The sequence below is a fragment of the Maniola jurtina genome, chromosome 27 (assembly GCF_905333055.1).
Source record: "Maniola jurtina chromosome 27, ilManJurt1.1, whole genome shotgun sequence".
Taxonomy (NCBI): domain Eukaryota; kingdom Metazoa; phylum Arthropoda; class Insecta; order Lepidoptera; family Nymphalidae; genus Maniola; species Maniola jurtina.
Window position 1 is genome coordinate 722,107 of NC_060055.1, and position 12,176 is coordinate 734,282.

The 12,176-nt window shown below is 37.2% G+C and overlaps 1 long non-coding RNA gene across 1 annotated transcript in view; it reads right to left on the reverse strand.

The window, feature by feature from the left end:
- Window positions 1-841: 841 nt before the first annotated feature.
- Window positions 842-12,176, reverse strand: part of LOC123879064 — a 69,340-nt gene continuing 58,005 nt past the window's right edge. Inside the window, exon 4 of the long non-coding RNA XR_006798938.1 lies at window positions 842-936. This is a non-coding gene — a long non-coding RNA (uncharacterized LOC123879064). The remainder of the gene's footprint in view (window positions 937-12,176) is intronic.

Sequence of the window (12,176 nt, forward strand, 5' to 3'; positions counted from 1 at the left end):
TGGCCGTTGGAGCCGGAAAGTCCTTGAGTGGAGACCGCGTTTAAGCAAACGTAGTGCGGGACGCCCTCCAGCACGATGGACCGACGATATAAAGCGGCTGGCGGGAAGTGGCTGGATGAGGAAGGCTGAGGACCGGGTGTGGTGGCGCTCTATAGGGAAGTCCTATGTCCAACAGTGGATGTCCACAGGTCGATGATGATGATGATGACGATGTCTTGAGGCAGTTCTTGACAGCAGTAGTGAAGCTTTCTGAAAGAAGAAAGAATGATTTGTTTAGTTAATTTCGTTTTATTATTCAACCGAAAAAGACGGTAGTTGTTATTCAAAAATTATGGCGTCCAATGTGGGAGTGGAACATTTTTTTTCTGGATTGGATTTGTCTGAAATTTGGAATGGAGATAGATAATATCCTGGATTAGCACATAGGCTACTTTTTATCCCGGAAAATCAAAGAGTTCCCACGGGATTTAGAAATACCTAAATCCACGCCACGCGGGCATCAGCTAGTAAATACTAAATCGTGCTTTATCGGTGAAGGAAAACATCGTGAGGAAATCTGCATGCCTGAGAGTTCTCCATAATTTTTTCAAAGGTGTGTGAAGTCTGCCAATCCGCGCTTGGCCAGTGTGGTACACTATGACCAAAACCCTTCTCACTCTGAAAGGACACCCGTGCTTAGTAGTGGCCCAGCCATAGGTTTTTTTTTTTAAGAATATTAACCATGCTAATCACGACTAATACTCCCCTTTCCCCTCCAATTAAGCGTAAAGCTTGTGCCAGGAGTGGGTGCGACAATAGTGCAACGGGCGGGGTTTGAACCGCCGACCTTTCGGAATTCAGTCCGCTCCTCAACCGTTGAGCTATCGAGGCTCTTTATGAGGATGATGATGATGGCTCTTCATCTCTTCTTCTAAGTCTTCATATTCTCATTGTAACCTGAAACAATGTAAAACAATAATTAATGTTAGCACTTACTAAGCACTTAGCACTTAAGGGAAAATGGCGCCCGAAATAGGACCATGGTATACTTAAACATTAAAATTGATGAAGAGTGGCTTAATATATTTTTAGTAGCTAAAAACTTGCATCATTTCTTATTAATTTAAACAAGAAATTATGTAGTTTATTTACAAGAGCTAAGAACACTCGATCAAGCCACTTTTCAAACAAAAAACTAAATTAAAATTGGTTCATTAGTTAAGGAGCTACGATGCCACAGACAGATACACAGATACATACGTCAAACTAATAACACCCCTCTTTTTGGGTCGGAAGCTTGTCGGGAGTTAATAACAGGCATTGATGGATGGCGCCCAACAAGTGACGTGGGGAGTTTATCGGTAGCGCGCTCCAAACCAACGTAGTTCTACGGCAACTACCATTTGAATACTAACCAATCAAACTCAATGAGTGAAATTGTGTTGACACGTTCTAGAAATGATCTTTATTTTTTTTAATAAAAATAGCGAGCAAACGAGTAGGCAGATCACCTGATGTTAAGTGATTATCGCCGCCCATGAACATTTAAAGCATCAGAGGAAACGCCGATGTATCTGTAGTTTTCCAGATTTGAAACTACGCTTTTTCACGGACATTTGGCGAACCACAATACATTTATACTCCATAGTATGTTTGTGTGATGCATGCGACCAACAAACTACCTTAGATGATATCGTATTCGTATTCTACCAGTAGCATTTTGGGCGCCACAGAAACTGAAATTTCTCATTTTCCGGGTTAAAAGTATCCTAAACCCGTCTCTAGGAGGCAAGCTCTTTCTGATACCTAGATAAATGGACGGACACATTATAATATTAGTAGTGAAATCATTACATACACTAAGAACCTAAGATTAAATAAATTACAAGCACTATGAATAGCAAACTGCGATCACTTCTAAATCATCCAAGTCTGTTAAATATTATAGATACACACACAAAAACATGTGAAGGAACACAACACAGAAGGAAGAAAACAGAAAAAACAGTAAATAACTTCGTCATTTTTTAAATATGAGCTTTAGACACAATAAAATATGGACTATTTTGAATTCAGCTGTGTCCTTAACTCAAAATTGGAATATTTTTGGATTGTGTCAGTATTCATGCAAAGCACTTGGCAAAGCAGCGAATTGTGTGCAAAGGCGGCCTTATTGCTTAGATCAATCTCTACCAGGCAACCTCTGCCTATGAATCCACTGTCTAGAAACCAATTACAAAATTAACGACTCCCCAACTTTATAAATACACGTAAATAAAGGAAAAACCACCACGAATCGGCCACGACAAGACGTCAAGAACAGCGCTACAACGATTTATTACAATGGACCTGTGTAATGACTCGTATGAAATACATTTTTCACTTCACGCCCGACTGCGTCGAGGTCCGCGCGCAGACTGACCCGTCTGACAGATTTGAGGTACGTCCAGAGATGGCATGCGCCGCGTGTTGCCGCTAGTCGATACTAGATGGCGTTAGTGGTTTGTTATAAGACAGTTATGAATAAATAAATAATGGTTTATTCGCTGGAGTGTGGGTACAAGTTGATCTTACATTAATTGAGTTACCTAACACATTCCAGTCTTGGTGTGCAAATAGATTAGTGAATTTTATATCATCATCATCATCATCAGCCTGTGGACGTCCACTGTTGGACATAGGCCTTCCCTATAGAGCGCCACCACACCCAGTCCTCAGCCTTCCTCATATAAATTTTACATGTAATATTAAAATTACTCTGGTTCATCAACATGATGAAATAAAAAAGAAACATTACTCAATAATAAGAAATTCCATGTCAATTTGTAGTTGTAGTTAAAATTTAAAAAAAAAAGTTTGGCAAAAAAGTATCGGCACAAAAAAAGTTAGGAATTTTGTTTGTGCATCTTAACGTAATTGATTGGTCTAAATCTAGTGCTATCCCTTTTAGGAGGGAGCATTGTGAAAGAGATAACAATACATTTAGACACTTTAGACCTCTCATTTTAGTTAATAGGTCATTCTCTTGAGAAATTCTCGTAAGGTTGAGTTTATTGCGGAATGTAGTCGCAATCACAATTAAATTAAATATTGAAGACGATTGTTATTACCTCTAGCGAGTGGTTTAGTGGATTAAAAACATCGGTACCTATTGTATTTATATTTTAAGGGGTTTCATCGAATATGCCTCTACCTATCCTAATTTCTGAATAGATTTGTAAAACTAGTATTTAATTCTGGCCCCAATTAAGGCCTCACGAATTTTTTGAAGTAAAAACTTCGTTAAGCGATTTTGGGATGGGTAAAAGCTTCAAGGTCATGTCACCAACATGCTAATGTTAATAGTTCTCGGAGTGCCGATAGATATAAACACTAAACTAATGATTTAGGTTTTAATTTACAAGCCTTTGTAGCCTATGTCACCTGGACCTTTACGAGGAAATCGATTGACACCTCATTCATCAAAATCGGCCCAGTAGTTTAGGCGCTACGGTGGAACACATATATCTGGATACTAACATACACACACACATACATACATACATAGACTGCTAAAATCATAACCCTTCCTTTTGGCTTTGCCGCAGTCGGGTAAAAATCGAAAAAAACTACTGTTATATTTTCATAGTTTTAAGTTTTATCGGCAGTTTGTGGAAACCGGCAAGCCTAGTGACTTCGAAAAGACAAACTTCTTTAAAGATTACTTTAAAGATTTCAAAATTAAGTACTTACATATATTTTTTGACCTTTTAATATCACCTTTCTATGAGCATCAATTTAAAAAACTATAAGCAACAAGTGTAAATTAAAAATTTATAACACCCCCGACATGTGAAGGTTACAGTAACTAGAAAAGAGCTGATAACTTTCAAACGGCTGAACCGATTTTCATTGATTATATCTAAGAATACTCTCGATCAAATCACCTTTCAAACAAAAAAAAAAACTAAATTAAAATCGGTTCATTAGTTTAGGAGCTACGATGCCAGACAGATACACAGATACAGACGTCAAACAAATAACACCCTTCTTTTTGGGCCGGGGGTTAAAAATGATTGGGATTACGTCACAGTTCCGTAATCTGTTTGGATGAGCATTATTTAATTTGATGGCCACGTGTGGCCGCCATGTTTGCAAAGTTGCCGCCACTCGATACTAGATGGCGTTAATGTACTAAGTTGTTTGTTGAGTAGGGTTGCCAATTTTTGAAAACTTTTTAAATTACTTGCTAACAGTATGGTTGGCAGCCCTACTGTTAAGTGACCGGCGAGTTTCGAGTGCAAACTCTTGTTTAGAACCATTTTAGGTGTTCATTTCTGTGATATACCTAACTTTTGTTTTATTCGGAACATTTTGTTTGAGTAATGTATGAGTATTTATGTAAGTATTATATTTTGTATGTTTGAAAGGCTTAAGAGGGGTCTCTCCGTCACTCGCTTCATAGAAACGTAGTTCCAATTTCATTTGAATATTAAGCGACCAAAGTCCATGAAATTTTGCAGACATATTCAAGAAAACTAATATCTATATCTGTGGTTTTAAGATTTTTTTAAAATATTCGATTTCAAAGTTACGCGGTCTTAAAAATTTTCATACAAATCTTTGAGCCCCTGTAATTTTAAAACTACATATTTTTAGAAAAATCTAAAACACCACAGACACAGATATTAGTTTCTAGAATATGTCTGCAAAATTTCATGGACTTTGGTTGCTTTATATTCAAATGAAATTGGAACTACGGTTGTATGAAGCGAGTGACGGAGAGAGCCCTGTTAACCTTGAAAGGTTGTAGCTAAACTACGAATATATCCATTATCCATATTAATATTATCTTGCGAAAGCTTTTCATGGTCAGCCTTATTCGATTTTGACGAATCATAATCATATTTTTTTTTTTGCAAAAGGCAGTTTGCAATTGCATACCGGAGAAGGACATAGGCTACTTAATCTTGGTATCGGAAAAGCAAAGAGTTCCCACTTTTTTTTTAAACACCCAACACTAGCTACTCTTTTGGTCTCGGAAAATCAAAGAATTCCCGTAGGATTTTGTAACCTGCATCCACGTGATTTGAATTTTTTTTGGATTTTTTTTTGTACATAGAGTCCACGTTTAAAATAAATATCCAAATTCATCAATAAAAATATTTTTTAATAACTTGTTTTCATTTTTTTGTTAGTAAATTATGGATTAGTTTCTCCCCCTTCGGGGCAGTTCGGGGAATACACTGGATCTAGAGACACTGATAATATCATAGAGAGATAATAATTTATATTGTAAATTGAACAGTTGAAAAGAGCAACCGCCGAGTTTCATGCTGGTTCTTCTCGGTACGCACGGCATTCCGAACCGATGGTAAATTATTTTGACGATTCAAAAGCACTTGTAAAAGTCTGTCTACTTGAATAAAAAATCTATTCTATTCTAATTTATTCTAATAGATATATCATCATAATATGATATCTTGAAAACAATAAAAAAAATCTCAAACTCTAAACGGAAAACTATCAAAAAATATTCGAACTACCCGCAAACAGTCTAACCCGTAAAAGCCGTATCAAACAACCGTAAACCGCCGACGGCTGTGTCAAATGGACCCCACCAGATTTACGATCTGACCACTTCGGCCGGTCTAATCGACCTCGAGGAGAATTGTTGGCCAGATTGTGAAAATTCAATTTTTCTTGTAGAAAACAACTTTATTACACATAAGTACCTATTGGTTATTAATGGAGGGCTATTGGGAAATTGATGTTTGTTAGTACAAGGGTTAAATTGGTCTCGGTTAGGTTATTTTTGAACTATAACTAAAATCTGGGACAATTTTATAACAGTTTTTGTATAATTATAGTACCATAGAACATTAATTTTATAAATCCTATTGCCGGCCCACTACTAAGTACGAATTTCCTCTCAGAATGAAAAGGATTTAAGGTCCTAGTCTGCCACGCTGGCCCAGTGCCTACAGCTGTGATCGACCTCGAGGAGAATTGTTGGCCAGATTGTGAAAATTCAATTTTTCTTGTAGAAAACAACTTTATTACACATAAGTACCTATTGGTTATTAATGGAGGGCTATTGGGAAATTGATGTTTGTTAGTACAAGGGTTAAATTGGTCTCGGTTAGGCTATTTTTGTACTATGTATTACTAAAATCCGAGACAATTTTATAACAGTTTTCGTATAATTATAGTACCATAGAACATTAATTTTATAAATCCTATTGCCGGCCCACTACTCAACACGAATCTTCTCTCAGAATGAGAAGGATTTAAGGCCCTAGTCTGCTACGCTGGCCCAATGCCTACAGCTGTGTCGAATGGACCCCACCAGACTTACAATCTGACAAATTCGACCGGTCTTTTAGGGTTCCGTCCATATTTTGGATGTGTGAAACATTTCTTTTTGACGTGACAACGTCTTGTAATTCGATAGAGCCGGCTGCACACACGAAAAAACATGGCTCATGCGGCGTTACCTCGCTCTGAGGCGTTCCATGTAAAGCTAGAAGTGCAAGCGAGAGCGCGGAACGAGCGACAAAGAAGCACAATCGGCCTTTGTTGTCACGTTCAACTATCGTCAGTAAACCGACTTTACAGACAAAAGATTTTTTTAGGATATTGCAGTAAACCGTGAAAGAAAACCCCATACGAAGGTACGGAACTTTATTTGTGTAGTGATATAATGTAAAGCAATTAAATATCACTTGCTTTAACGGTGAAGGAAAACATCTTGAGAAAACCTGCTTGACTGAAAGTTCTCCATTCTATTCTCAAAGGTGTGTGAAGTCCGCCAATCTCCACTTAGCCACCATGATGGACTACGGCCTGAAACCCATATGATATGATACCATTGAGCTCTGAAGGAGTCATTTTGGTATGACAGAGTCATTAATCATTTAACCATAACCTCACAAGTGTAACTACATAGTAACATATAGCGTCAGTATATTAACGCGAATGACAACTAACTGACTAATGAGATACGCCAGCCAGATGAGGGTAGACGGAGCACGATTGCTTTGTCATTATGACTGTTTTAGTGTCTATTACACTATTAGATATAGATACCTTCTTTAATTTATTGTTATAAGTAATATCGTGCAAAATGTCGAAAAAATAACCTAGTAGGGAACCCTCGGTGCGCGAGTCTGACTCGCACTTGGCCTGTTTTTAGGGATCCGTACCTCGAAAGGAAAAACGGAACCCATGTAGGATCACTTTGTTGTCTGTCTGTCCGTCTCTTCGTCTGTCCGTCTGTCGTGTTTGTCAAGAAAACCTATAGGGTACCTACTTCCCGTTGATCTAGACTCATGAAATTTGGCAGGTAGATAGGTCTTATAGCACAAGTCATACTAATATTATAAAGGCGAAAGTTTGTGTGTATGTGTGTGTATGTTTGTTACTCCTTCACGCAAAAACTACTGGACGGATTTGGCTGAAATTCGGAATGGAGATAGATAATATCCTGGATTAGCACATAGGCTACTTTTATCCCGGAAAACCAAAGAGTTCCCACGGGATTTCGAAATACCTAAATCCACGCGGACGAAGTCGCGGGCGTCAGCTAGCATCCAATAATTTGATATTAGACCTCCAAACAGCTGCTAAATTGGCGAAAAATATAAAAATTGATTTAAGCCGTGCACTAATAATACCACGTAACGACCTTAGGGGGTCATTCAGTCTTATTAATGACCTCTTATGACCTTTTTCTGTCACCCCTGAAGCACTTAGCGATATTGATAGCCGGACGTAATGAGGTTCGAAAGCATGCGGATTTTTAGCGTAAATTTTTGTTTATACGTAGATCTATTACATACTAGATGAAGCCCGCAGCTTCGCCCGAGTGGATTGGTCAGAACTCCTGCAGCATCAGGATTGAGGAGTTGGAATCCAATTTTTTTATGGAACGACGTCACAAAGTTCCTCTATCGATCAAAAAAAAATTACGCAAATCGGTTCAGAAATCTCTGAGATATTAATGTAGGTACACAACTCCATTTTTCAAAGTCGGTTAAGAAAAGTAGCCTATGTTACTCCTTGGTTAATACTCTACTTGTCTGTGAAAGTCCCGTCAAAATATGTTTAGCCATTCCGAAGATTAGCCCGTTCAAACAGACACGACACTTCAATTTTATTTATTAGGTATTAGTATAGATTGTTATGTCTGTATTCTCTATTTCATTCCTATTATTTATATGCATTCATGTAGGTACTATTACATGAAGCCCGCGACTTCGCCCGCGGATTTAGTTTTAAGGGTTCCGTGGCTCAAAAGGAAAAACTACACCCTTATATCATCACCCAGGTATCATATTATGAAAGAACTTTATTTAGTTTTATGCATAACAGTTTTGATTTATCGTGCAAAATGTCCAAAATAATGCCAGTACACAATCGAAGATTATGTAAATGATAAAAGCATGGATTTGACTCGCTCCAGCGATGCGCGGGGCTGCAATTGCTTGTATAGTATGGAATATTATTGGAAATTGAAGAATTCAAAAGAGCAACCGCCGAGTTTCTTGTTGGTTCTTCTCGGTAGGAACGGCATTCCGAACCAGTGGTAAATTATTTGACGGTTCAAAAGCACTTGTAAAAGATTATTTGAATAAAAATCTATTCTATTCGTTTTTATGTCACCCGGACCATTATAACGAATCGATTGACACCTCACTCATCAAAATCGGCTCAAGGGTTTAGACGCTACGGTAGAATACACATACATACATGGGTAGCGATGAGTTGATCATGAAATCGTTCCGCCACATCGTTGCCGAATGTCAATAACTTAAAGCACCCTCGTAAAATTTACTCCAAATGTCATCAATACAGAATACGCCATCAAATTTACTTTAAATGTCATTTAATGACATTAGCAAATCATTACGCAGCGTTCGCGACGCCTCACCCTTGTAATAGGGGGTTGTGAAATGGCGGGGAGGAAATTATACTGATAAAGCCTGTCAATTGTCCCATCTTCGGCTCCGAGATTTAATATTTTTCACTTGTAAGTAGTCTTCGCTACGCTTCAACCCACTCGCACGTAGTTTAGCTATATAAGAAAGAAAGAGATAGCATGCTCCCTACTTTCATAGCAGCCATGCCGGCTACAGGCGACATTCGTTTTCGTGCGCGCGCGACTACCGCACGTAGTAAAAGATAATAAAAATAATAAAAAATAAAATATTTCTCAAGTTAATTACCATGCCGAAAAGAAGGCACATAGCACTGTGCATAAGCATAGCATAAGGAAAAAAAATGGCGTAAAAAGATTAGAAAATATGAAGAAAAATTACGATGCCAGCATTACGGATCGGATAGTGAAGGTATGTACGAAAAAGTTATTCTTTTTGTTTCCATGCTGGCTATTTCTTGGCTACTTATAGCAATTATATCTCTGATCTACTACGTGATATTAGACCGTAGATTAAAAAAAAAAAAAAAAAAAAAACAAAAAAACAAAACGGCTTCGAGTCAATACGAGATATTGACCAATAGCAATATATTATGAGTTAATACGAGATATTGACCAATAGCAATATATTATGAGTTAATACGAGATATTGACCAATAGCAATATATTATGAGTTAATACGAGATATTAACCCTTCTTTTATTTATTTATCTTTTCAACTTTCCCCGGTCCCCGCAACCAACAGCACGACCGCTATCTTCTGTCGTGGAAATTCCACACAGGGCTGACTCGATTGAGCCAGAAGTATGGGGCGTGGAGCCCCCGCCATCACCACCTGCGGCGGTGGCAGCATCTACATACAGTACCCGATCTGACAGAGGTTACAAATGCACCCCCTAGTGCCGACTAGAACTCTTACTCGCTTTAGGGGATTTCGAGAGCCTCCTTAAAGAGGGACTAAAAAAGGAGGTAAGGGGCGAATTATTAAAAAAAAAAAAAAAAAAAATGCTTATTTCCAAAAATCTGTCCCCTGCTGAAGCCCTCCGTGCTCAATCCAGAAATTAGCGCAATGCTAACAGAGTCGGCCCGGAATAGAGATTCCCGTGTTTTAAAAAAAGCAAAACCAGCTGGCATGTGCTTTTACAGTACTCAGCAAGACAATGTCGGACATGCTAACTAAACAAATAGAAGCACCGGCGATTCTGAAAAATCTTGCAGATGCGGGTAAATTGATTGCTGACTCCCATTATTTAGAATCTGAAACCAGACGCTCACTCGTGACGCCTATGGTCGACATAAAAATTGGTTGATTTCATCAAGTCTTCACGGGGCATCCAGAAGACGGGGAAACTTATCCAATCTTCAGCCACATCAAGTGAAATACTACCGCGGCGGACGTCAGCCGACCCGCGGCAGGGGGGCCAAATTCACGCCGACGCAAGTTTACCAGCGCCGTTCAACAGCGTACCAACCACAGCCGGTTTGCAGCGGGCAGCGAGCGTCAACGCCGCCACCATCGACGTCTCGACGTCACAAGCAGTCGTGGCTGGCGAAGCAGAAACGATAAGTTCCCAGGTACATGCGGGTCGTTTAAAATTTTTCATGAGAGCTTGGAAAAATATTACTAATGATGAAGCTGTTCTTAATAGCATTTCTGGGTATAAAATTCCATTCACCGAATTACCAATTCAGGACCCAACATCTTATCCAAAAATATCTCTTCCCAATAATAATAATAATAATGAGTTTAAGTTTATCTCAAGCAATTCGTAGATGTGAACCGTGTAAGGGCCAATTTGTTTCAAGGTATTTTTCTGGTCCCCCTAAAAGTAACGGTGAAAAACGTATTATTTTAAATTAAAAAAAAAAAAAAAAAAGCTTAATAAGTTTGTAACTATAAGTCACTTCAAAATGGAAGATATTAGGACTGCAATTAAGTTAATGACCAAAAACTCTTATATAGTAAACCTAGACCGCAAAGAAGCTTACTTTTTGGTACCAATACACAGAAATCACACAAAATATTTAAGATTTTTTCTCTTTACGAGTTCTTGGTTTTACTTTTTGGCTTAAGATCGTTGACACAGCTTTGGTCTTTTTTGAGCCATTTTGCCGCTTCATATTTTGTTAAACACTGCATTTACGTAAAATATATTCATACTACATTGTAGAATATTTCCTGTTTTATTAAATTGGAAGAAAATATTTCCCAATTTATTTTTATTTCTTATTTTATGGCCTGAAATATCAAAAGACTATTAGTGAATTTTGGGTTTCGTCTCATCTTTGACATTCACTACATCAAAAGTTACTAGGTCAAATCATACAAAGACATATATTTTGTTTTTAAAGATGAGGTCCTGAACTAACAAAGTGACAGATTCAAAGTTTCAATTGGCATTTTTTAAATTAGAAAAATCCAAACCAAAAAAGTTATAATTTTATAAAATTATAGTCATGTAAAACTATCATTTAGGTGGATTATTTTACTTTATTTATAAATAAAATTAAGTACTCATGAAAGTAAAACATATTTACAATATATGTTATGAAGGGGTTAAAGAAAACATCTAAATTTAATTATTATTTGTTACCAAAAATAAACTTGAAATACACCATAAAACTGCGCAAACATGCAGTAGGAATCGAACTAGGAAACTAGTATCGGTCGAGGCTTTTCCGAGAACGGACGTAACACTTGTTTTCTGAAAATTCTTTGAAAGTTTTCTGAAAGTTTTTTGAAAATTCAATTATTTTGAAAGTTTTCTGAAAGTTTTTTGAAAATTGGATTATTTAGAATATACCTGAAATTGTAGTACGACTATCACATCTCAATACTAGGTATTTTTAATACTCGTAATTTTTTCTTACAGATAGTTTAAAACTTTTGTATATATAATATTTTCATTTTTGTGTTTTTCGTATGTAGTTAAGGATTATAGCTGTTGTAAAAATGTAATACATAATTTGAAGAACGAACTAGAGAATACCTATCAAATCTTATCAAACAAGACCATTCTGTACCCAACTAGGGTAAGACAGAGAATTTGGCAGCTATGTATGTGTGTTTGTTTGTTTATCGATTCCCTCATTATTGCCAAACTACACATTAAATTTAATATAAATCCCGTCCCGTATGTTAGAGGCTATATTATGACGTCAAAACAAATCAATTTAGGAGATATAACCAACAAAAAACCAAGAAGTGTTGCGAATTTAGAAGTACTTAGATACATGATATGGAAAAAAATAAAATAAAAAATGTAGATATGTCAAGAAA